Genomic DNA, 24,846 nt, shown 5'->3' with positions numbered 1-24,846 from the left:
TTATTAAAAAATCATATTTTCAGCAAAAGGTATTCGCTATAGATTCAGTAACATAGAAGGTTAGAAGGCATGACAGACATAAATTACATGAATGGTGGTCGCGATCGTTGCTGCTGAAAAGAATACAGGAAAGAAATGGCGGAAGGCATTAAATATTTATCCATGTGATACGTGGAAAATCAAATAAGGCTCCATGAGGATGAAACACGTCCAACTATTATTTCACAAAATTACTCTGCACAGTCAAAGCATGTTTTTTCCCTTGCCTCATTTCTCTATGTGACGATTGACAAAATGGCTCAGCAAAACGAGCTTCTAGCATACTCCTAGGTTTATAAAAAATCTATAACTTATGGCAAGGTGGTCCTCCAGAAACTGCATCCACATGATGGGCGAATCCTTGAATGATGTTTTCTTGTGAAATAGATAAGCATGTTGTTTGTGAAATAGATAAGCATGTAGATAAGCATGAAAACGTGCTCCTGAAATGCCTGACGCAAATGGAATAACCTTAATTTTTTTAGAGCTCACAGGACAACTTACGGGGTGCAAATCAGATGATGCTACCACTGCAATATACGAGAAGATAAGAATCAGGAAAAAATGTATGCAGAGAAAGTAACATTTGCTTAAAAACAATTTGGGAATTCAGTATAGACATAGGTCATTTGCTGTTACTCGGATTACTGTAATCATACTAGCTGTAGATATTATTTTCAGAGTTATTACTTTTCCTCTAATTTTCATAGTAATTTCTTGTTGGATGATAACATTGTGTTTTGAGTTGGATGACTTTTAATATCCTATGGATCCTAATTCCTCATGGATTCTAATCTGCCAGGGTGTGTCAGTTAGATATTCAACACATTATTCTTGGAAATTTGAAATTTCTTTGTATCACTTTTGCAAGAATACTTCTAGACTGGACAGGCGAAGCACAACATGACATGTTGAATGGATTTATAAATGAGTAATTTATTATCAATAGATAGAATTCTGTTTCCAGCAATTAAGATGTAAAGTTTAGTTTTTCGTATCCGAAATTTCTGAATAATAAATGTTCATCGGATGTGTTCGGTCTGTGAAAGTATTGGATCCTATTAAGGATTACTCTAAGATTAGGGACTCGTGCTAAGATCAGGGACATGCGTACCCCACAGGTCTATAAAGCTGGAGTGTTTTCTTAATTTTCTTCTTATTGTAAACACAGTATCCACTGTTTTGTTTAGGTTAGTCATAATATTCCAGTTTTTGTATCCAGGCCTCAAGTATTTGTAATTTTGTAAGTGTTGGATGACTGGACTAAGACTCTTTTAACAATAATCGCTGTGTCATCAGCATACACTGCAAGTGTGTTGTTGGGTGTGCGTGGAATATCGTTCACATACATATTGAATGACGTAGGACCTAGCGAGGACCCTTGTGGCACACTAGTTTGAATAGCACGGGTGGTGGAAAATGCGAAGAGCGAACAACCCGTCACAAAATCATTTATTGGCGTCATTTCTTGCCATGCAGCAGAATCGGAATTCGGAGGGAAAATGTGAGATTTTACCTTCACAGTCTTTAGCACTATAATATCAATAAATCAGCCGCTATGATATGCTAAACATTCAAATAGAAGACTATACGAGAGGAATGTTCTAATGCTTTAATTATCTTACAGGGTAGCCAATGTATGCTCCGTAATCATCAGTTTTAATTTTGGTAAGTATTGTATGTAGATATATATATATAATGTTGAATGATCTAAAATTCACTTATTTCAAAAACACGTTTTTCTAATATTTGCGCAATAGCTGCAAAGTAAGTTTCTCTTTATTAAAATAAATCAGGTAACATATTTAGTTTTTTTATTGCACATTTGCGCTGCAGGAATGAAAGTTCGCGTGAACTTTCAGGATTCTAGGCAGGAACCTGAATATTTATATTTCGTATTTTAAAAAAAATTTTTTTTACTTGACTTAAATTGCTTTTTACAAGAAGTACGACAAAACGGTTCATATGCTTACTTCATGTTCCAAAAACATACATGAACCGGCCACATAAATGTGGTATAATTTTATTCGTTACTGCAGTACGTAAAGGAAATACGACTAGATAACCACAAATGATATCACTGCTATTGGTAACTCTGTTTAGAGATTTGAATAATGATGTTTTTATTGCAGTAGATACCTTCATTAGACGCCAAAGTTAAAGAATAGAAATTTAAAATCTTGCTAATTTATTCAATGCCTGAATAAAATTCAAGCCAGTATATTAATTTACTGGAAGATAAGAAAACATCATAACATTACGGGAAATAAACGGCTAACACCGATCTATCAACAACAAATAAATAAAAACGTGCGCCAATCACACATTTTTATCAATTAATAATATTAAACAAAAACGAAAATGTGTTTCTTCTCTGTCTACCTCCTTTAAAAGTTGGATTATAATAGATGTGAAGATATGTGAATCTACCAGGGCACCATTTAACTATTGGCTAAGTTTGTAAGCACCAGAAATGCCGTAGTTTTATATTTCTATTTGAATTTGTAGCTAAAATTATTGGCTGAGTTTTTAAGCACCAGAAATGCCGTCTGTAAATTCCTTCTTGAGTTGAATGCAAAGGTCCTTTAACCCTTCTCATGTCTTGTCATTGATACAGTTTGGTGCATACGAAGATTATGTGAATGAACGCTTTTGCTAAAATTGAACATATCTTACAAGCATCGATACCACTTTGCTTATAGAAAAAAGGCATATTCACTCCTTTCTTAATTACGAACGGACCATTTGCTTCTTAAATAGCGTTTAGAGTTCAGATAAATTAAAAGAGAATCTTTTAATTAAACATTTATGTCGAGGTTTCAAACGTAGATAATTGAATAATCCCAAATTTGAATTCTTTCATAATTTAGAAGGTATTTATTCTAACTGATTTGAGATTAAATAGATCTGATTTTTCGCATTACTCTAATTGGCGAATTACCTTTCTTAAATCTTTTTAACTGTATGTATAATTTAACATCTAGTTTCACTTTGTGGAAGGAAAATGTAAAATTGTGTATTCTAATGTAGCGATTAGTTTGTATGAAATTTCATAAATGTTTCAAAAGTGCTAATTTATCTCCCAAAGTGTACAGCGAGCTCAATAGATATATTGCCTATGTAAAGTATAGAAAACCACAACTGGAGGAAAATGTTTAATACAAAAAATTTCTTCGTTGCTTAAGATTTTACTGGAATACAAAATTAACGAACTGTATTCCAAATGCAAACTTCATAGTTGATGTAAAATTTTTAGAATATTTTTTTAATAAATTCTAGCTAAAAGATTGCCAAACGATAATAGACAGTATTTATTACTAGGCATACCAACTTACCTAAGATGTCGTATACTTATAAAAAGAATTTTCTATGCAGTTAAATACTTGCTCTCTTTGAGAAGATGATCCTGATAATATCTGTCGACATATCACAGATTCCAAAACAAATCAAAAATTAAAAAAAAAAAAAAAGAAATTGAAAGCTTTCTTTATATTACACCCAAAGGGGCGTTTTTTCATTTATATGCACATACACATTTCGAAAACATTTGGGCTAATGTTCCTTTGGGCTAAAACTATTTTAAAAAAGCCCATCTTTAAACTTTTCGATAGACAGTCTCACGCGCTAGAGATAAAAATGCTTTTTCCGCAAACCGTTGACATTGCTCTCTCTGAAATCGTTGAGTTTGTTAATCAAAAATTCATTAAAGTTTTACAAAATATGAAATACACAATAGAACAAATTCGAAATTCAAATTTCCGGCTTCCAGGTGTCCATATTCGGGTAGAGGACTACATTATTCAAAATTTGATAGCTCTAAGTACCATTGGTTTTTCACAATGGGAAAATCAAGCAAATTCTTCATTATTTAATTGCTTTAAATAAATTTAACCCTTAACTTCCCAATTTTTTTAATTTCTATGAAAAAATTATATCAGCTACTTAAGTAATAATAAAAGAAAAAAATATTTTTTAAAAAAAATAAGCAGTTTTAAATTGAATTTCAGTCATTTTTTTTTGTTTGTTGCAGAAGTGCAACATTGCGCAGTAGTGCTGCAAAATTACAAAACTTTTTTTTATATGAGGATTTTATTATTCATTGTTATAAATTGCTTTAGCCTTACATACAATGAAAATTTTTAAGGCAGTTATTGACTTTGTTGTAAAAAGTCCCCTACTTTACACTTTTCGCACTCAGTTTGAGTGTAGCTCTTGCAGTTTGGAAACTTGCACCGTATTCTTTTCTGATCATATTGGCCAATGATTTATACCATCTTTACAAATGTCCTTACATGGAACGGATTGGGCAGTCCCTTTGCATCTTTTAGTCCGAGACATTTGTTCTATTGGAGTATTACTAGGTCTTCCTCTTTTAGCATTTCGATCGTACCCCATTTTGCATAAGTATGATGCAACTTCAAATTTGAATTTTTGTAAATTCATTAGATTTTTTTTTAATTTTCAGATTTCTTCATTGTTTCTATGATTCGATAAAATCCAAGGTTTTCTGACCATTATGCTCTATAGTTGGGCAGGTGAACTAGAGATGCATAAATGCAAATACCCAAATATTGATTTATTTCATTCTCTGATATAGTCAAAGGTTTACTTGGATTCTTTTGAATAGCATATCGTTTGCTGTCTTCATAAATGTTACTTATGATCTCTTCCGTCCATAAATATTTAAAAAATTGGTACGTAGTTTCCAAATACGTAATTTCTCTTGGGAGCGTGTCATCTCTATGGAATTTTATTACTTCGTCAATCAATGAAATGTTTCGATTTTTCCATAAAATATTCTTTGACAATGTTTTATTATTCTTAACAGTTAAATTTAAAAAAAGGTTCTCTGCCTGAAATATACCAGCGGCCGAGCGGTAAAGTCGCTGAACACTGGTAGTTCGGTCCGAGGTTCGAATTCCGCGAACGAGGCTGGTTGCATGGTCGTTTTTCCCGTGTGTAACTTGTATGCAAGCCAGTTTCCCTTAGAAAATCCTCCACGAAGACATCCCTCCACGTAGGCAGATAGCTCTCGAGGTTTTGCCATAATCACACACACACACTGACTGAAATGTTTCTATCAAATTTATTATCATCATCATCGGATTTTTTTATATTCTGAATTGTATTTTGTGAAACAACACTATTTGCACAGTCGCTATCCGAATCATCATTAGATGACACACAATCAGGTAAAAAATGAACATCATCAGCAAAATATTCAAGACCATCCTCACTTAAATCACTTAATTTGTCCAAATTATTCATATATCTAGCAATTTCATCTTGGGTTAGTATACGCGTTTTGGCCATGTCAAAATGGTAACCAAAGACCAATGTTGCAGACCTGCAACAAATTAAAATCAAATTTCTTTCAAACTTTTTCCATTAGAAAATCAAAATTACTTTTAAATGAACATAAAATGTTTAAATTTCTTACCTGGTAATTGTTTTCGTCAATAAACAAGAGGAAGCATAAAATATAATGGATTCTTTTTATAGCAAAAACACAGTTCTTGAGGTAACAGAGATTTTTACAATTGTTGTGGTTTCTGGAAAAAATGTGCTGCTATCTAGTGACAAAATTAGCATGCATTTCGTTGCAGTAATCTTTTTTTCTCAGATAAGTGATTTTTAGGTAATTAAAAAAAATATTGAGTCTGTTAAATTAAAATAAATCATATGTTGCAGAAATGCAACAGTGGGAAGTTAAGGGCTAAAAAATTATAATATTATAAATATAATAATTTTTTAAAGCTTTAAATAATTGCTTTAAATAAAATATAAATAAAGCACAAGGCAATAATATTTGGTGGCAACAATTTAAAAATTCAGACTTTTATAGCGATTCGACGTAAAATCCCGTTTTGAGACTAATAGCTCTTCTGAGCTATCGTTCCTTTGGGCTAACAATAAAATTTTGCTGTTAAATGAGAAATCAGCTTGACTTTTTCAAACAAATTGTGACAGGAGATGAGACTTGGTGCTTTGTGATCCTGAAACAAAATGGCTGTCATATGTTGGGTTAGAGAAGTTTTCATTACAACCACTGAGACATAGTTTCAAACATTTTGAGTAAAAATAATACTGGTGATCTTTTTTGATTGGAAAGAGAACGTAATTGACGAGGAATTCAACCTTGATGGACAGATAGTGAACTCCGTGTTTTATAAAGAATTTTGTGAAGAGAGTTCAGCTGTTTGGGCTGAAAAACTTCAGTCGATTAACTGACATTTTCTGCACGACAATTCACAAATTCCATCTTATTTACAAATACGTTAATACGATTAACTTAACTTAAAGAATCTTAAAATTTAATTACTCTGGAATTATTCAGAATGCATGGTTTAACATACAAGTCAACTGAATCAGAATGCGTAATTTAACTAATTAATGCAGTCAACTGAATCAGAATGCATAATTTAACCAATTAATGCAGTTAACTGGATCAAAATGTTTAATTTAACTAATTAATGCAGTCAACTGGATCAGAGTGCATTATTTAACTAATTGATACAGTCATCTGAATCAGAATGCATAATATAACTAATTAATTCAGTCAGCTGAATCAGAATGCATAATATAACTAATTAATGCATTCAACTGAATCAGAATGCATAATTTAACTAATTAATTCAGTCAGCTGAATCAGAATGCATAATATAACTAATTAATGCAAGTCAGCTGAATCAGAATGCACAATTTAACTAATTAATATAATCAATTGAATCAGAATGCATAATTTAACAAAGACGTCAAAGCTGCAATTACAGTACCCTTGATATCCAAAATCATTACATCATAATATCAAAAAATCTTATACCTACTATAAATTTATGTAGCTTTTTTGAAATAAAAGACATTTAACTCCATTCTTGGTATATGTAGACTCTTTAACGTTCCATCACTGTTTGTATTCCATTATATTTAATAATTTCAAAAGAATTCAATTCATCAGTTCATACATCAATATTTTTTTCAAAATCTTCACTGTATATTCTGAAATAAATTCTTTTACTACAAAAGTTTCGAGATTTTATATTATTAGAATAATTAATATTTCCGCAGCTGTCTTTTTTGAAATAATACTGGAAATCATAGTTTTCAAATACATTACTCTGAAACTAATATAGGAATTTGAAAATTAAGTTTCTAACGATCCAAAGTATATAAAAAGCACATTGATGGCAAATTTCTAAGATAGATTTGACCTCTAACTATTTGTAATGCAAAAGGTATACGACCCCTCACGACAACATTCGGTTAGTAAGTGGCCGAACTTATGAACAGGTGCGTAAGGTTTGTTGAAGTGTCACGTCTGGTGTTGACAGCGATGAAGAGCTTACGGTGAAAATTTACTCCACCTTCTCATCACCAACTACGGGTGTTATTCTTTTCTTGATCCCTGCCATCAAAGGTTCAACCCACGGGTCTATGCTATTTCATCGAGCGATGGGTGGATGAAATAGAATTAACGGTAACAGTAACACTGCGGTAGGAAAGAAGAGATGAAAAATAATATTTCTTCGCGCCATTTATTGCCAAAGCTTTTAAGAGTAAGTCCAACAAGAGCTTTATGGTTCCAAATTATGATGCAGTTTCAAGAATTTAGGCCAGCTACAATTTTATAATTTCTAAGTAATGGATGTTCTAATATTTTCAGCAGTACGTTTGTTTGAATAATTCTTCTGAATTGTTAAAAGACAAAAAATTTAGAGAAATGTAACAGTTATTAGGTGTATGGATATTAATAATTTTTCTAAATTAAATTTTTTTTTTTTTTTTGTTTATTTAGTATGTTGACAAGAGTTGTAAATTTTCTTTCTGTCAGTACTGAAATTATGTTTAATTGCTTAAATTGATTTCAGACGCGTAATAAATGATACAGGAAAATGTATAAAACAAGCTTGACCCAGCTTACCCTTGATTTACAACATGAGTATAAATCAGATAATATTATTATAATATTTCGTACAAAGGCGTAGAATGTAATATATTAATGCTACTAAAATGCATTACTTTAGCACTAATAAAAAAGTTGTAAGTTATGTCATCAGAAAAATTACGAAAATGATATCTGCAGGAATTAGAGTTTGCGTATGTACAATAAATATATTTAAGATATTTGTTTCTCAATTTATTAGCCCAAAAGGCGTTAGCCCAGAAGGGCTATTAATTTTGCTTTGACATTTTGCGTTGATTCACTTTTCAAACTGTTGCCACCAAATATTACAGTCCTGTATTATATTTAAAGAAATTAAATTAAATAATGAAGAATCTGCATAAATGTATATATGTTTCTCGCATTCTAATAAAACCAAGGTACCTAGAGCCATCAAATTTTCAATAACGTAATCCTCCATCGAATATGAGCATCTGGAAGCCCTAATTAGGAATTTGTTTTATTATCTATATCATATTTTGTCAGATATTAAAGAGTTTTTGATTAACAAAACGATTTCAAAACGAGGACTGGCAACACCGTATGAAAGAAAAAAAAAACATTTTTATCTCCAGCGAGCGAGACTGTGTATAGGAAATTCTAAAGATTTTCAAAATTATTTTACGATATTGCTGAATTGAATTTAATTTCATGGTTTAAGTGCGAAGAACATATTTAATAAATAGAGGTAAAAAACGTTAAAAAATGCCCCTTTCGGTGTAATGTAAAATCTGAAAGCATGTTTTTTTTTTTTTCTTTTTTTTTTTAAATTTGTTCAACAATCACTTTTTGTTGTCTACCTCTTTAATTGTAAGGTATAATAAATGGAAGATGAATAGTATTTTTTAGCATTAAATTACTTTTGTATTTAGAAAGCAGTTCCTTAACTATGTAAAATATCAAATATTTTGCAAATAGAATCAAAATTAATTTTCTGGATAAAACAAATTATTAGTAAATTTATTTTGTATTAAGAAAATAAGTTTCTGCTTTAATTAAACGGCTGTACACGTGCTAATTTATTCATCATTATGGCCAAACTTACCAGTCATCAAGCCTCTTATTACCGAGAGCATAACTTAAAGAAGACTGGCACTAGCAGAGATAATACACAAACAACGAAGCTTTACAAGGGGAGCCGAACACAATACCCTCGGTTTCGAACTGACAGTCAACATTCTCTAACAAACATATCATCTAAACCGCAGACACACACACGCACAAAAAGCGTTTATTATTTCTGCTGCCTGCTTTATATTATATGCTAAAGGAAATTAAAGTACGTTGTTTACCATTTAACTCGATTTCAAAAAGCATCTGAGACAGTCTGCCTTAATATAGGAGTGTAACCGTAACGGATTTTCTAAGGGAAATTTCTCCGTATTCACATCATGAATAAAAACTTGCAAACGGCTGTCATACCCACTCAGTCAGTCATCGGTTAATTAACATATGTAATGAGCACACCTTGGAAGAAGTTTAGAACGAGGCTCTCGAAACAACGCGTTTGACGCAAAGATCATTCTCGTGGAAAACAGAGTTTTCCAGTGTTTGAACAGATGTGACAAACAGGAAAAGTAATGCCCAGTTTTCATACTGAACATCAGGATTGGCCTAACAGTATAAATTATTATTTCATGATTCAACGCTTAATATCATTAAACTATTTTCTAGTAATTTTGTTCATCTTCTCCCATTCTTTTTTAAACGAAATTAGACTTAAAGATCTTAAGTGTTTTTTCTCAGAATTTTATTTTTCACATTATTCTATATTCTTCAAAGGGTCATATTCGTTTATAATGGATAAAAGGATGACAGGAATTTCTGTCCAAAGAAATCCAAACTTCTGTAAAAATTTTAATTTAGTTTTACACATTTAACTTGATAATTATAAAAGTTGGCTTGCTTATGTTGCTTTTTTAAAATTTAAAATCTTATCAGGGTCATTAAAGATCTCAATTGCGATTACTTAAATTCTGGTGGGGAAAATATAGGAATCTTATGATAATTAACAAGTTTTTTTAATTTCAGTCTTTACTTATAGCTCTATTTATTTGTATCAACACGAGTTGTGGTTATTGTAGCATAAGAGCGTACTTTTATGCTCCAAATTCACTTCAGATAAAAAGTTATAACCTTTTTAAAACTTGTCGTTTATCTCAGACATAGCACTAACTCGCTTGAGGCTTATTAGGATTATAGAACTAAACTAGCACTACCAGAGTAAGCGTCGGACTTCAAACGATGTCAAACTACCAGTATTTAGCCGGCTTAGCCACTCGAGCGGGAAGTCACTGAATACTAGTAGTTCAATCTAGATTTGAATCGCGGGGATTTTCCCCACGTGAAACTGGAATATCAGCTATTTACTCTTAAAAAGTCCTCGACGAAGGCATCGCTTGCCTTCGAAAAATAAAATTATAGCATGCGCTATCAAGCGCAACAATCTCAGAAAAGAAATCACAAATATAATGAACATCCTATCAAAACGATGTCCTGAGTTATGCAACATGGCCTAAAATAGCATGACAAAGATGCTCCGTGAGCAAAGAGAAAACCGAAACAATGTCGTATTTTGAAAAATGCCAGAGTGTACTGTGAGAGCAAAGCAATGAGACTCTTAATGATGGCAGATCAAGAATGCAAGCAGATCTGGAGCTTTGCTACATATCATGCAAGTGGTAGAGGCGCCAAGTATAAGAAGATCAACAAAAAATATAGTAACTCGTTCTTTTCACACCTGACCAAACAGTAGAGAGATCTAGTATCCACCAGGGCGGACAGAGCCCACAGTATGGAGCGCACCAGATGCAACGCATTGCAAGCAATCACAAGAAGCCTACAAGGCGGGGTCTGTTGTGTGTCCTGCGCTATGTTGCTAGCGCAGCTGGTGAATACCAACACAACAATAGCTGTCCACCACACTTCATCATATCCATAACCCTTGCCTTAGGCTGATAACACATGCTTTGCTGTAATCAACTAAGTTAAAACATGTTAACTATTCGAGCACTAGGTAGGCACTTATTACTTCTTTTAATCAAGTTAAAACTGACTGTGTTAATTAATTTTGCTATACTGCATTCCCATTAACAGAAAAACATTCCTGCGTTATTTTAACTATTATCATTATTGCGTTTCGTTTATGTTTTCGAAATATTGTCTCATAGTAATAAATATTTCTTGAATGCTTGTCGTAATCATTTTCAATGTCATCATTAAAATAAAGAAGAAATATCAGCTTTGGTTAATAAACTGATTAAAATAACGCAACACTTATTTGTAAAAAGAACTCATGACTGCAGTAATAGCATTGCATTATGTTATAATCAAGTAATACAATAACTAAATTTCCTACATATTGGGTATAGCTAGAGGTTTGATACGATTAAAGAAAATTAAGTAAACGAAGGTCAATGACTTCAGCAATTTAGTAATCATAATATGCATTTACCCCCAGACTCAAGAATTTCAGACTTATTCTCCAGTGAATTGCGTAACGAACACAAAAGTCTTTACTCGATAGCGAGCAGGGGAAAAAATGTAATTTTTACAATCCTCCTTTTTTATTAGAACTTAGTTTATGAAAATATGTTATTTATACTTAATTTATTTCAATGGATTTCCTAAACAACAGTGTAAATAAAATTGTGGAGAAATTTAGAAATAGTTTAAATATTAGAATTAGTTTAAATAAATTTAGAATTAGTTTCTTCGAAAACAGATTGAAAAATGTTAAAATTAAATTCGAATTGTTGCATTTTTTCCAAAGAAAAATTAATTTATTAAGATTTGATTTCGAGGTTATTTTCTGTTAATAAGTAAGAAATACTCCAGCCATTTATATATAAAATGTTGCGAATTTAGAATACGAGAGACACAGTGGCAGCTAAATTAATCACTATTATTTGTTTACAGGAAACACAGCGAGAAAATAATTGAAGAGACTTTACCCTATTATTCAAAAACAGCACATTTCCATACTTAGGTTTCCGAAAGAAGTGTAAAGATTAGTATCTGAGTAAGTAGATTATATTAAGAGATTAATTTCTAATTATATAATTATTTTACTTGTTTTTGTCAATTATTTGCATATTTTTGAATTATTAAAATGCCTTATAAATGCCTAATATACAGAATTTAAATCTTAAAAAAGTAGAAAATTAGTTAATTAGACTTTCGAAACTTAACGGCACTAAGATTATTGATAAAATAAATAATGTTTCGCTTCACAGACTATATTAGACCAGAGGTTTCTTACTTGCTTAACATCTAAAACTGAAACATTAGAAAAAGATAAGTCAAATTAGTTTTCAAAGTTATCTTGACCAATAAGATGAAAGCCGTAAGTTAGATTCTGAAGGTGTTTACTCTCCCCATTGGAAGAGCTTTGTGCTTTTAAACAATTCATATATTGTGTTAGAAACAGCCTACAGTTAATTTGCAATCCTTAGTTGTTTTATATCTAATATAGGACAAAATAAACTTTTAATAATATTTTATATGCGCGTGCACTTAAAAGTTAATTTAAGAACTGATTTGGGAACGGAGTTATAAATTTCGAGAGATTATTTACAGTTATTTAACTCTTAAAAGGATATATGGAAGAGGTTACTTACACATTTATAAGTAGGAGCAAAGCATTCTCTTCAGTTTTTCTGGCGTGCTTTTGTCAAAATAGTGAGTAATTAGAAAGTGATGCAGTTAGAACTGTATCAGTCATCTAATAAGGAATAAGTAAACACAATTCAGTTTTTTTATCTTATGATTACACTTGCTAGTTAATAGAAGCCCGCCTACGGTTGAGCTAAGTCGCTGAACCGAAGCGCCTGGATTCGAATCCCGGAGAATGCACTGATGTTTGTAAATGTATAGTGCCTGTGAGACTTAGGAGCTCTCTAAATATGCGGCGAGTCGAATGTTCTTTCTGTGGTAGGGGAAGAGGGGACCTGTCTCCTCGCTGGTTCTCTCCACCAAAATTGGGGCTGGAACTGAGCAAAATCGTACTGTCACCTGAATGCTTTTCTCAAAATAGTGAGTAATTAGAAAGTGATGCAGTTAGAACTGTATCAGTCATCTAATAAGGAATAAATAAACACAATTCAGTTTTTTTATCTTATGATTACACTTGCTAGTTAATAGAAGCCCGCCTACGGCTGAGCTAAGTCGCTGAACCGAAGCGCTCGGATTCGAATAAATTCGGATAAAGGCTCTTGCCAACGAAAAGCGCAATCTTGCACTCGTTGCCACGATAAATTTCGTGAGCTTGTTATGAAGCTACTGTCAGACAAGTGAGACAAACCAGAACACGCACAGTGTGCACCACAGTGCGCAACTAATTTTGTTCTTGAGAATGAACGGTGGACAGTTACCCAGAGACTACATCAATGTCGTCTCTTGGTCCATCGACAGGACAGCTGGTTCACTGGAATTGCTGCACAGGGTAACATATGAACTTTAAGAAGTGATTTGCATTTTGATCATATGTGAGACGGATATAAAAGATAAGAGATATTTACTTAGCTAACTCATAAATCTGTACATCAGAGAGTGACAAGGAATTGACGATCAATTAATAAATACAATAGTATGCACGAGAGAGGCTAATATTTCTGTGGAATTACATAGTTAAACCACTTTAACTTTCTTTACTAATTTCGTTCTTAATTAACCTCTTTAAGAGTTAATTAAATACAAAATGATTAACCAAATGAAAAGAACCGCCTACTTGTTGGAGCAATGTCATTTCTACAATAGATTTGGTTCTTTAACATTTTCCGTAAATACTGCGTTAGATGGCAATTTCCAAGGTACAATACATATCGATTTGATAATCCATAGTTACAAGCAGGATTATTATTATGTGAATTAGAGAGAAACTTCTATTTTATGAGGAATATTGGAACACGTTTTAGAAGATTGTAGGAAGCAAAGAGGTTACTAATAATCAGTCTACTGAGTAGGTGGATGCAGCTAGTGGTATCTGAGTATCAATGGTTTGATTACCGATATTTTTCATACAAATTAATGACTGAAGCAATAAACTAAATTTTAGATTAAATTAATACGTAGAACATCTGTTAAAATACTAATTTTGTTAATAACGAAGGTAAAATGAATGCTTTCAAGATGAATTAAATCATAATATGCGAAATAATATTTTAAAGAATATACATTACCTAGTCGTACTAGAGTAGTTTTCAATTTACCCTTACAGGAACATTTATTTTATTATGTCTGATATACTGTAGAAAATAAATGACTTATGGAATTTAAGTAAATGCAGTTGTTTCAAGACGATATTAAAACACCTAATATCTTGTTAAAACATTTTATTAATTTTGCGACATTTATTCTGTGCCGTTTGATTTAGGAAAATTGCCGCTTAGATTTGGCCTAAATTGAAAATTCAAAGTCAGATCTAGATTGTTGCGTAACGACTCGAATATCAAAGAACTTGACGTATTTATAAACAACATATGCCTTAACCATAGATAACTTGGAATGATTTTTATGGTTCTTGCCAGAAAAAATTTTCTAAAGCTTTTTTTATAGGGTGAAAATAAGTTCAGACGAAAAGACTGAAACACAGAATGAAAAGTACTTACGTATTAACGCAACCACCTTAGTAGAAGTCGCCAAATTTTCAGAATGTGCCAAACTCTGGTAACCACGCGCATTATCATTCTTCCGACCACAACTATCCTTCCAATCAAGCAAATGTCATCATTTTCCTGTCCGTTTTTTTTAGTTGTATTCCAAATTCTAATGGTTTTTATAAACAAATCGTGATACTTTATGCCTTAGTTTTAAATTATGAAATTGTGGAATAAGCCAGCAGTGGAAGGAACTGCAGCTAAATTTCTGGAGGAATACAGAATTTTGCTGAAAATTTTCTAAAGGGTAACCAACGAGGAAATACGTTTCCTCGATAGTCATTGTTACAGAAGGTTGCACGAACCCGAGTTTCCGCAATTCTGAGATTTATTTATTTAATTATTTACTAACTTTTAGTGAAAAAAGATCGCTGTATATTTCGAAAGAACCACGCAAGTGTGTGTGTGTGTGATTATGGCAAAGCCTCGAGGGCTATCTGCCTAAGGGGAGGGATGCCTTCGTGGAGGACTTTCTAAGGGAAACTGGCTCGTATACACGTTACACACGGGGAAAACCACGAAAACGCCCATGCAGCCAGCCCGTTCGCGGGATGCGAACCTCGGACCGAACTACCAGTGTTCAGCGACTTTACCGCTCGGCCGCTGGTGGGCCGAACCACGCAAGTGAAATTATAGAAAAACTCGAAGAAAAAATTTCAAGAATTATGTAAGTGTTTTATTTTTTTAATATGTCATGTAATCACTATTTAATAATTCAAATTTGCATTTTAAATTACTAAAATATGTCTCCTTTTCATGTGTTGATAATGTTCACCGACTTGCGATAAATATCAATAGCTGGGAATCTCTATAAAATAAAAAGACGCGAAAACCTACCAGCTTCCAACCCAGATGGAACTACAAGTGTTAAGCTGTCTTAACTCCAATATCAGTGGTGATTGGTTTGTGTTGGTTTATGTGATTACGACAAAGACTCGAGGGCTATCTGCCTAAGGGGTGCTACAAATTCGTGGAGAACGTTCAAAGGGAAACTGTCTCGTATACGCGTTACACATGGGGGGAAAACTACGTAAACGCCCATGCAGGCGGCTCGTTTATGGGATTAGAATTATCGAACTGAACTACTAATGTTCAGGGACTTTACCGTTCCGCCGCTGGTAGGCTATCAGCGGTCATAAGTTAGCTAGTAGGTTCAAAAATGCTTTTGTTACGAAGACTCATAAAATGTACATAAATTAAGACACTGACGAATGAATGAAACTCCGAAATAAATTTCTATAGTTCTGAGGAAATTAATTATGTGCTTCTAAGATTTTTGAGAACTTTATTAGTGACCGAGTAGTTTCTTTTTTAATCCCTAGGCACATTATTTAATACCCATTGGCCTTGCGCCACTATAAAGGCCGGAATTGGTGGCTATTTCATTATGAAAGCACCTAATAGGTGTCCACTGTTGCCTCTTACGAGGGGACGGATAGTTGCAGCCAAGCCTTCTCTGGGATTCGAACCCAGGCCCATCGCAACGGCACTCAAGATACAGTCTGGGCGTCTTGTAGTTAGGACCCCTAAATGCTGGAACTTTGACCTGGGTTCGATCTCGGGCGAAAGTGTTAGCTCCATGGTTAGTTTCGTTGTTTTTCCCATGTGTAACGTGAAAACGAGCCAGTATTCTTTAGACAGTCCATCTTCCTCTTGATGAGTTGCCGTCTTCGAATAACCTATCCCAGGTATTTTGGTTATGTTTATGTGATTTACATTAAAAGCACCTCAGTATATAACCATCTTTTCTGCAGAAAACGAAACTAATGAAGTTTCGAAATTTTCCTAACTAAAAAAATATAGAATAGCTAAAATATTTCTCCTTTAAATTTATCTAAAAATGTAAAAATAAAAGGAAAATGCAACTGTAGTCATTTAAACTTTATATTACTCATTCGCCTAACAAGCAAAATCTGTCAATGTTCAATATCTCTGAAAACATAAAGGGGATCATAAATAGTATTTCCAAAAATGTTGCATGACCTCTATGTACCCCTTATTTCATATAACTCCAGAATCAAAAATTACAGATTTCAGTTTTGAAAATCTGTGTTACTGTTCATACTGAACGTAAATGACTTATTATACAGTGGATACCTCCGCACACGACTGCTTTGAAATACGCCCAACTTGGTATACGTATTGTTTGGAAGCGAAAATATTCTTTAGTATGCCACACACATATGTTTGGAATACGACTCGACTTTGATGAGTCAGGACTGCGCGCACTGTACCTGTCTCTTGAGAGACATTGCTATGACTGCCATGAAAATCAGTACGCCTGCTGCTATTTAGTAAACAACTCGTGCTATAACTCTGAATTTTCAAGTGATATTGTGTTTTCTCGCGTACGTATTTTGTAAATTAATTAACAATGAATTTTAGGAAAGTTAATGAGAAGAGTGAAGCAACGGAGAAATTTGTTAGGATCAGCATGCTGTTAAATTGGCCATTGATGAGAAGGAGGTAAAATGAATTACCAAACAAAGATCAGAGACGTTAGATCCGAAAAATTGTCTTTGATTTGGATAGCAGAAAAGCATTTATCTATAGTATCATGAGCATTTGGTTCATTTATGTGCAGTACACACTTTGCATTTGTAATATTGTGTTAAAGAGTGCTATAATAATAGTAGTAGGATTGTTCTGTTAGAAGGAACTAATTATTTTCCTTTATTTCTGACTGGAAAAGTTTGTTTGGTATACGTCCAAGGATCTGGAATGGATTAATTACGTATATAGTGGTACCATTGCATTATTTTAATTATATGCAAAGAATAAAAGGGAGCAACACGGAGATATTGCTTGATCTTGATTGATTGTCCCAAAACCCAACTCTTGGCATTGTTTCAGGGTAGAAATAATGTTTGTTTTCTAACAAGTTGCCATAATGCTCACTCTTGAGAGTATTGTTACAAAAGTGAAGCCACGTATTTAGGAATCTAAGGCATAATATCGTTTGCTGGGCATCATTTCATTAAAATAATTACGTAATTTGTTTAAAATATCACCTTGCAATTCTAAGCATTTATGTTCTCATTTTGTTACCATCTGTTACAGGTTAATAGAAATACCGTTCTTTAAAGACTTACTGATTGATTTTTGGATCAACATGTATTCTGTTAACCAAACTGCATGAAAGTAAAGGTTTTCGTGTATAAACTGCATTTACTTAAAATATCAAACGCAATTCGACAATAATTTTGATCTTACTGATTCATACTTGTGTATCATTTTATAACTTAATGGTTTAATTTATTTATATGGCTTATTAAAACGAATAGTTAAATGCATTTAGGAGAGATGTAGAAATAGTTATGAAATAATTGCAATAGCTTGCTTTCGATTATATAAGTAACATAATTCTGAGAAAAAAAGCATTGTTTTATGATAATTAAATTATGGTGAAATTCACTCTTAGAACAGCGTTAGTATTTTAAAAGAAAATATAAGCATTTCGATGACAATAAGCGCAGATTTAAATTCTTCAAGGAACAGAAATATTTAGAAAGTCCCAGCACTAAATTTATACGCACAAACGTAAAAGTACATTAATTTGTTTTCAAAAGAATTCCTTTACTGCATTATTTTCTTCGTAAGTCATATGCAAACTTAAAAGCACATTGACATTTTTTCAACAGAATCTGCTTACTGCAATATTTTGCAGCTGAGTGTACTTCAACGTTATATGACAGTAAAAGGGCCCGACTCCAGGCATAGGTTATATAAACAGCAACTTAGGCGTAGATTTGCGAAGGGATTTGGCGAAGTCTGAAGAGTGACACCATCTTAGTGAAATTATATGTATGAGTGCAGTGTGTGGTGTGACTGCACCACATGAAATGACTGCAGTGTGTGGTTAAGATAACTTTTCTAAATTTAACGAGAAGCCTAGCTTTTGTCCACGCTTGTTATTTTTTGTTAAGGATAAATATTTAAATTTTTAAATCACCATTTTGTTTACGCATCCAAGAATCATATGTGGGCTTTTTATTTTTACATCGAATCATGTTCATACAGTTTTCTTTTTCTCATCCTATTAATATTTTGGCGTCATGTCTTAGCGCGTATTCAAGCCCATTAGAAACTGACAGAACCCCCCCCCCTCCGCTAACGTTGTACTAAGAAACGCTTCTGGGAGATACTCCAGAGGGAGTAATCTGAATAACGTCTTATATCCCAGTTACTACTGATTTCTAGAGTAAATATTCTTTGTAAACTCAGAATCACAATGCTTAAGACATTGCTAAAAATCCTCATTCAGCACAGTCAAAGTCTCTTTAACAAACACAAGTCACAAATACCCATATTGCGAAGTAACTTTATAAATTCCGCAACAAATTTTAATATTCCATAGAGATTTTTGGCTGGGCGTAGCGACAATAGAATAGCCATATAACAGGTGGTACAGCAACTTAGCAGGGGGTAAGTAAGTAAGTAAGTAAGTAAGTGGAGTAATGGAAGGATAAAAAGAAAAACAGTAGCATAAATATATTTCTCTATCCCACATATAGATAGAGACCCGTTATCACTGAAGCAACGATTTCAGCTCTACAGTGTACTCAATGTGCACTGTTTATTCTTTCAAGATCCTGAAAAATCCGGCAGAAGTTTCTTAACAAAAAACTACAAAATCTGAAACTACAAATGAGGACACAAACAGCAAATGAGGATAAAGTAAGACACAAGCTACTACTGAGTATATAGTACGTAGCCATCAGTCTTATATTAATACTAAGCAGATGACCATAAAATTATGCCACATACAGAATATAATTTATGGAGTGATGAAAACTACCAAATGTAGCCAACCAACTACCAATTCCTGCATTTCCGCATACTTTTTACAAAGGGTGCATGTGAATATCCTAAAATATGGTTGGCCATATAAATTTTCTTTTGAAAGTCCAGATATCAGCAGCTGCAGCGGAGAGTTGTTTAGGTGAAAACTGGTGAAAACTTAGGTCACGTTAAAAACAACAGAAAGTGAACTCATTTAAATTTCTGTGGACAGAAAATGATACTGCTGAAATACAACAGTATAATGTAGATTATTTCTATGTAGGTTTATTTAGAATTTTTGGGAGTAGAAATATGAGAAATCAGCTACATTATCTCCGGATTATACTCCGGATCTTCCGATTGCTAACCGGAAATGCTACCAATTACACCACAAACGCACGTAATAAGGAGGGAGGAAATTTCTAACAGCCTTACAAAAAGAGTTAAAAGTAGGAATTGTTAAGAATATTTTTAAATAACTAAATAAAGATATAGTTTGGTTTTAAATGAAAGTTAAATTCACAAGGGACGCCAGCAGCGCTAACCGGCTAGGGCTTCAAAAATGTTGAAAATGAAATTCAATTTATAAAATTGGTATCATTGTTTGATCGGCTTTGAATTAATCTGCATATATAAACAGGTATAGTTAGAGGCTAGCATTGCTGAATGTAGAGATTCCTGCTTCCATTACTTGCACATCTAAATATGCCTCGACTGCAATATAGCTCCTACTAAACTAAATTAGTTATAAATGTTAGATCTCCGATCTACAGTAGAACACGTTGGTGCAAAAGATAAATGAGAAGCCTTCAGTTTTAGTTCCTTGCATGTATTTCATCTGTAGGGATATCTATTTATTTTAACTAACAAATTAAAGTTAGAGTTTAGACCTTTCCTGTAAGCCTTCATTCCCCTAATTGTCAGTGCCAGAATAGTTAAATGTTGTAGCGCGTGGAAGGAAATACAAATTTTCTACCATGAAGGAAGTAGTTAAAAGTCGAGTTTCGGTAGGAGAAAAAGAGAGTTAGGCTCTAGCTGTCGTCTCTGCCGTAGGTACGTTTGGCTTATTGCTGGTTCAAGTGGCTTAATTGCATTTATCTGCTGCCACTAGCTTAAAAGGGGGTTTAAGTTAGGGGATCTCGCTGAGTCCTGTAGCCTAGGTCTATCGTTTAATATCTTACAATTTTTGTTTAATTACGTGATTTTCAGTTACCGTCCAAGCAGAGACGAAGTTTGTTAGCGTCGAGTTGACGTATTGTAAATTTTAAAGAGTTAATAAAGGTTACTTTAACCCTTCTCCTGTATAGTTTCCTGCTACACCAGTATACAGACAGAAGTTCATTCACTGCACTCTACACATCAATTTCAAAACTGTTTCGAACTGTATCAGATAAGTTACAGTTACATAGGAACCGAGACTCAAAAGTCGCCAAATGGTCGCAACCATTCGACCACTTGCTGATTTCTCACCGAATTTTGAGACAAAGATTAGTCACCATTGCCATTTTGGTGATATCTTGCCAATTTGACGAGACCTCAATGTGAAATAGACTTAGCTCAGTAATCCTATTTTTCCGGCGGAGCTTGATTCTTTTGAGGACTTTTATGTTATATTTTACATGAGATACTATAAGTTTACATATAATTTCACTAAAATTAGTTACAAATATGCAGAATTTGTAACATTACCCCTTTACAAGTACTGCACGTCCCGGCAGTACAATCCCTGGTCAGGAGCATACTTACTAAGGAAATTTGGTGCAGTACTAAAATAATAATTTCAATAACTAACATACAACAAACCAGATACCAAATCAACAAATAAATGCCTGATTTTAAAAATTTATATAGAAATAGGAACATAGTCTTAGTATTTACACTATATACAATATGTCTATTTACACTATATACAATATGGAGTTTACGTACTACGGCCAGTAGTACTAGCCTATGCCAGTAGGGCTAGCCTATGCCCCTTTCTATTGGTACTGCACAACTTAGGCTTAGAATTTGATGACTTACAGATACAAACTACGACGTTTGTCAGCGTATTGAGTACTTTATTAGGACCGTCGAGGACGAAGTTCAGGAGAGAGTTCTTTCTGTCGAATCGGATTGTATAACCCCGCCTTGTCACGACGTTGACTCGATGTCCTGTGACTTGCCATGTCGGATCGGGTCTTCGTCTTCTCCGCCACTTTCTCCGTTGCTGTGAATACTGTCCCATCACCTCAATCTCATTTGTACCCATTATGCTATCCAATGAAATCAGTTGCTCTGTACCTTTTGCAATTCATACTTTTATATATTCATACATTATATCACGGAACATGTTTTTAGCTACTAACAGCTTACATTATTTAAGGGAAGAGAAATTTTTCATTTATATTTCAAACCATTTTTCTCCTGTTCTGGTCTCTTAGAGGTGGAAAAGGAATAAAAACAAAGCAACGCGCTACAGTTTAAAAATCACAAATATGATAAATTAAAAAGAAGAAAACATTATAAACTAAATATCATTTAGGTCAAAGAATCTTTGGCAAATAGATAATTGATCAGTGAATTTATTTTAAATTTTACTATCCAGTCATTATTTAGAGATCTCACTATCACTTCGCTGATCACGAACTTACAGTTCCCAATAATCCTAATCCTGTGGAATTCAATGTTTAATAATCATGATTTTTTTCCCTTGCACAACCAATATTCTGAGCATATGTCCACAAGAAGACTTGCAGATGATGAGACAATATCACATAAACGAAGTTGCTTCAGACTCGAAAAAGAAATTTTTGTATCACATGGCAAACGGAGTATTTTTAGATACTTGCTTCCACGAATTTTACATAGGTTATGTTGCTAGGTCCCTTAAACTTTCCACCTTTCTGATTAATTGACCCTACGTGTAACACAATGTCGAAAATAACGTTTTCAGTGTCGAAGTAAAAGACTTCAACTGCAAGCTTGTTGTTAAAACTGGGTTCATAGAGGTCGCCTTTTTAGCAAAGTATGCCGTTTGATGTTGTCAGTGAGATAAGAATTCGAGCATTTTGCACTTTCTAAGTACCAAGTATAATTCTAGAAGGCTGCAGACTGACACAGTCATCTCAAATCAAGTGTCGAGAACGTTCTCACTACCTCAAAACCTCAAAATTCCCTTTTCGCAAGATGCTAAGTTGAAACTAATTTTGGTATGCTAACCACATTTGAAATTGCACACGTTTTATACCTGAGAATATTTCTCGATGTCCCTTTATTTCCTACCATTCATTATTCCAAAAATCTATCAGTGATCACAGAGAATTATGGTAGATTTTATAATAAAATAAAGCACATAAAATTTAAGATTTAAGTAAATATTTATTAAATGTATACCGGAACAGTTTAAACATCTGTCTGCACTGATAAATTTCTATGTTGATGGGCTTTGGAGGATTGCTGACTTTATACTATACATAATAAAAGAATAAGCACCCTCTGTATTTCAGTGTTGTCAACAATCATGTTTATCCTCTATCAACAGAACGACGTAAAAGTTTTAGGGGCAGTTTATCGGAGACGAACTCGCTCGTTTTTTATAGCCTCCTAAAACGACAGATTAAGTGACCGCCTTGACTCTTGCTGTAACTGAATTTAGACTGACTCGCACTTGTGACGCATTTACGAGTTATTATCTTTCCACCTCTGAAGCATGGGAGAAATAAATTTTTCTCTTTCTCGACATTTCCTAGATGATGAGATTTTTCTCAACCCGATTACCAGAGAAATCATGTCAAGGAACGCATCAGAATTTTGCTTTACTGCGAGTAACTCCAGTAAAAAGAAATTTTTCATTATTCGTACGAATTACTGCACATGATACGTTATAATCCAAAGAAAACTGCTCGTTTAGTTTCCGAATATAAAACGAAAGCAGTTTAGAATATATTTTTGGATTTTAGCTACGTGGAGGAAGCAAAGGGAATTTTATATACAGCGGGTATTTTTGTGTAGTTAATACAAAGTTTCCTCATCCTATGTTTTAACTTTGGACTATCAGATATCGTGTGTTATTTCTATAGCTGTGTTGGAATTTTAGAAAACAAAACCAATTCGAGATCTTTTACACATTGTGTACATTCTCCTGTAGTTTAAATCGTATGGACAAAATTTTTGCTTTCTTTTCTCAAACGATTACCATTATTTTCATATTGCTGTACATCTCAGTTAGTATTGTCTGTCACCTGAAGACGATTAAATGCAAAATGAGATAATACTTAAAAATTGATTTTAAAGTGAAACACACATTTTTACAAGAAAATTGGACTGCAATTTAAAACTGAGTGAAAATAGAAAAAAGAACTCACTAGATATTATTCTAAAAACTAATGTCTTGTCACTATTGGACAATAACTATCCTGAACCAGAATGGATACGTGTATTTACAGATGGCTCTAGATTGAATAATGCTGCTGTCGTAGGTGTATATTGTAAACTCTTTGACACCCCTTTGTGTCAACATTTTTCAAACTTTGATGCAGAAGTTCATGCGGTCATTTTGGTTGTCTAATTTGAAATCTAGAATTGAGTATTTTACTTATTGACTCTAAGTCCGCACATACAGGCACCAGCTCTTCAACTCCACTCTGAGCTTTCTCGAGTCAAAAATAAAACGACATATCGGGAAACCAATTAAGAACGGTAAAACAGTAGAATTCTGTGGATTACCATCCCACGTAGATACTGATGGTAATGAAAAAGCAGATCTCTTGGCAAAGAGGGATACAGAGCTTCGTTCCTTTAGAAGAAATATTCCAAAGAATCGTATGTCAGCTCACAATACAGAATATCAATTACATCTAAAGGTAAATTCTAGGAGGACATCAGGAATGAATAAAATGACAGCAGCCGCAGGCCACTTTGAGAGGCTGTGGGTGATTTCAGGCTGAGTAAAGGGCACTACTGCTTAGCCGAATATTTCTACAGAATAAACATACTTACTGATAGCAAATGCCCTACTGGTTAGCAGCACTTGCTCGTCTGTCCAGACCTTGACCCTAAGTTGACAAAGGGGTGTTGGTCTACTGTAATGGATGGCCAGAGATCTTATGTCTTGAGCACACGGTTATTTTGCCTCTAGTTACTGAGGTTTTTAAGATTTTAATTGTGAAATTTTTGTGTTTTAATTTTTTGATATCGTAAAGACTTGAATTTTAATGCTGTAATTTGTAATATTTTCGGTATGTAGTGTTGAAATTACTGTTTTGTTTTTGGCTAGTGGCCTGACGTAAATGGATTGATTTCTGAATAAAGCCATAAGCAATAAAAAAAAATGGCATCTAGACTTTCAGACATTATGGATTTCGTGTGTTAAAGGATTGTCAAGATAGTTGTGTGTTACCTACAGAATGAGTCTAGGATTTCATAAATTTGTTTACTACTATGTTA

At 33.4% G+C, this 24,846-nt stretch overlaps 1 protein-coding gene and 1 long non-coding RNA gene across 3 annotated transcripts in view; one reads left to right on the top strand and one right to left on the bottom strand.

Annotated features, from left to right (window-relative positions):
• Positions 1–24,846, bottom strand: part of LOC118189787 (uncharacterized) — a 685,017-nt gene that overhangs the window by 522,229 nt on the left and 137,942 nt on the right. The gene's annotated exons all lie outside the window — the stretch shown is intronic.
• Positions 1–24,846, top strand: part of LOC118181849 (uncharacterized) — a 44,783-nt gene that overhangs the window by 10,159 nt on the left and 9,778 nt on the right. For both annotated transcript variants that reach the window (XR_004756965.2, XR_015041385.1), the window contains exon 2: positions 11,900–12,002. This is a non-coding gene — a long non-coding RNA (uncharacterized LOC118181849). The remainder of the gene's footprint in view (positions 1–11,899; positions 12,003–24,846) is intronic.

Source organism: Stegodyphus dumicola, chromosome 5 (assembly GCF_044657685.1).
Source record: "Stegodyphus dumicola isolate Sdum_Otavi_A_Nest chromosome 5, ASM4465768v1".
Taxonomy (NCBI): domain Eukaryota; kingdom Metazoa; phylum Arthropoda; class Arachnida; order Araneae; family Eresidae; genus Stegodyphus; species Stegodyphus dumicola.
This window is presented reverse-complemented; position numbering and strand designations above follow the sequence as displayed.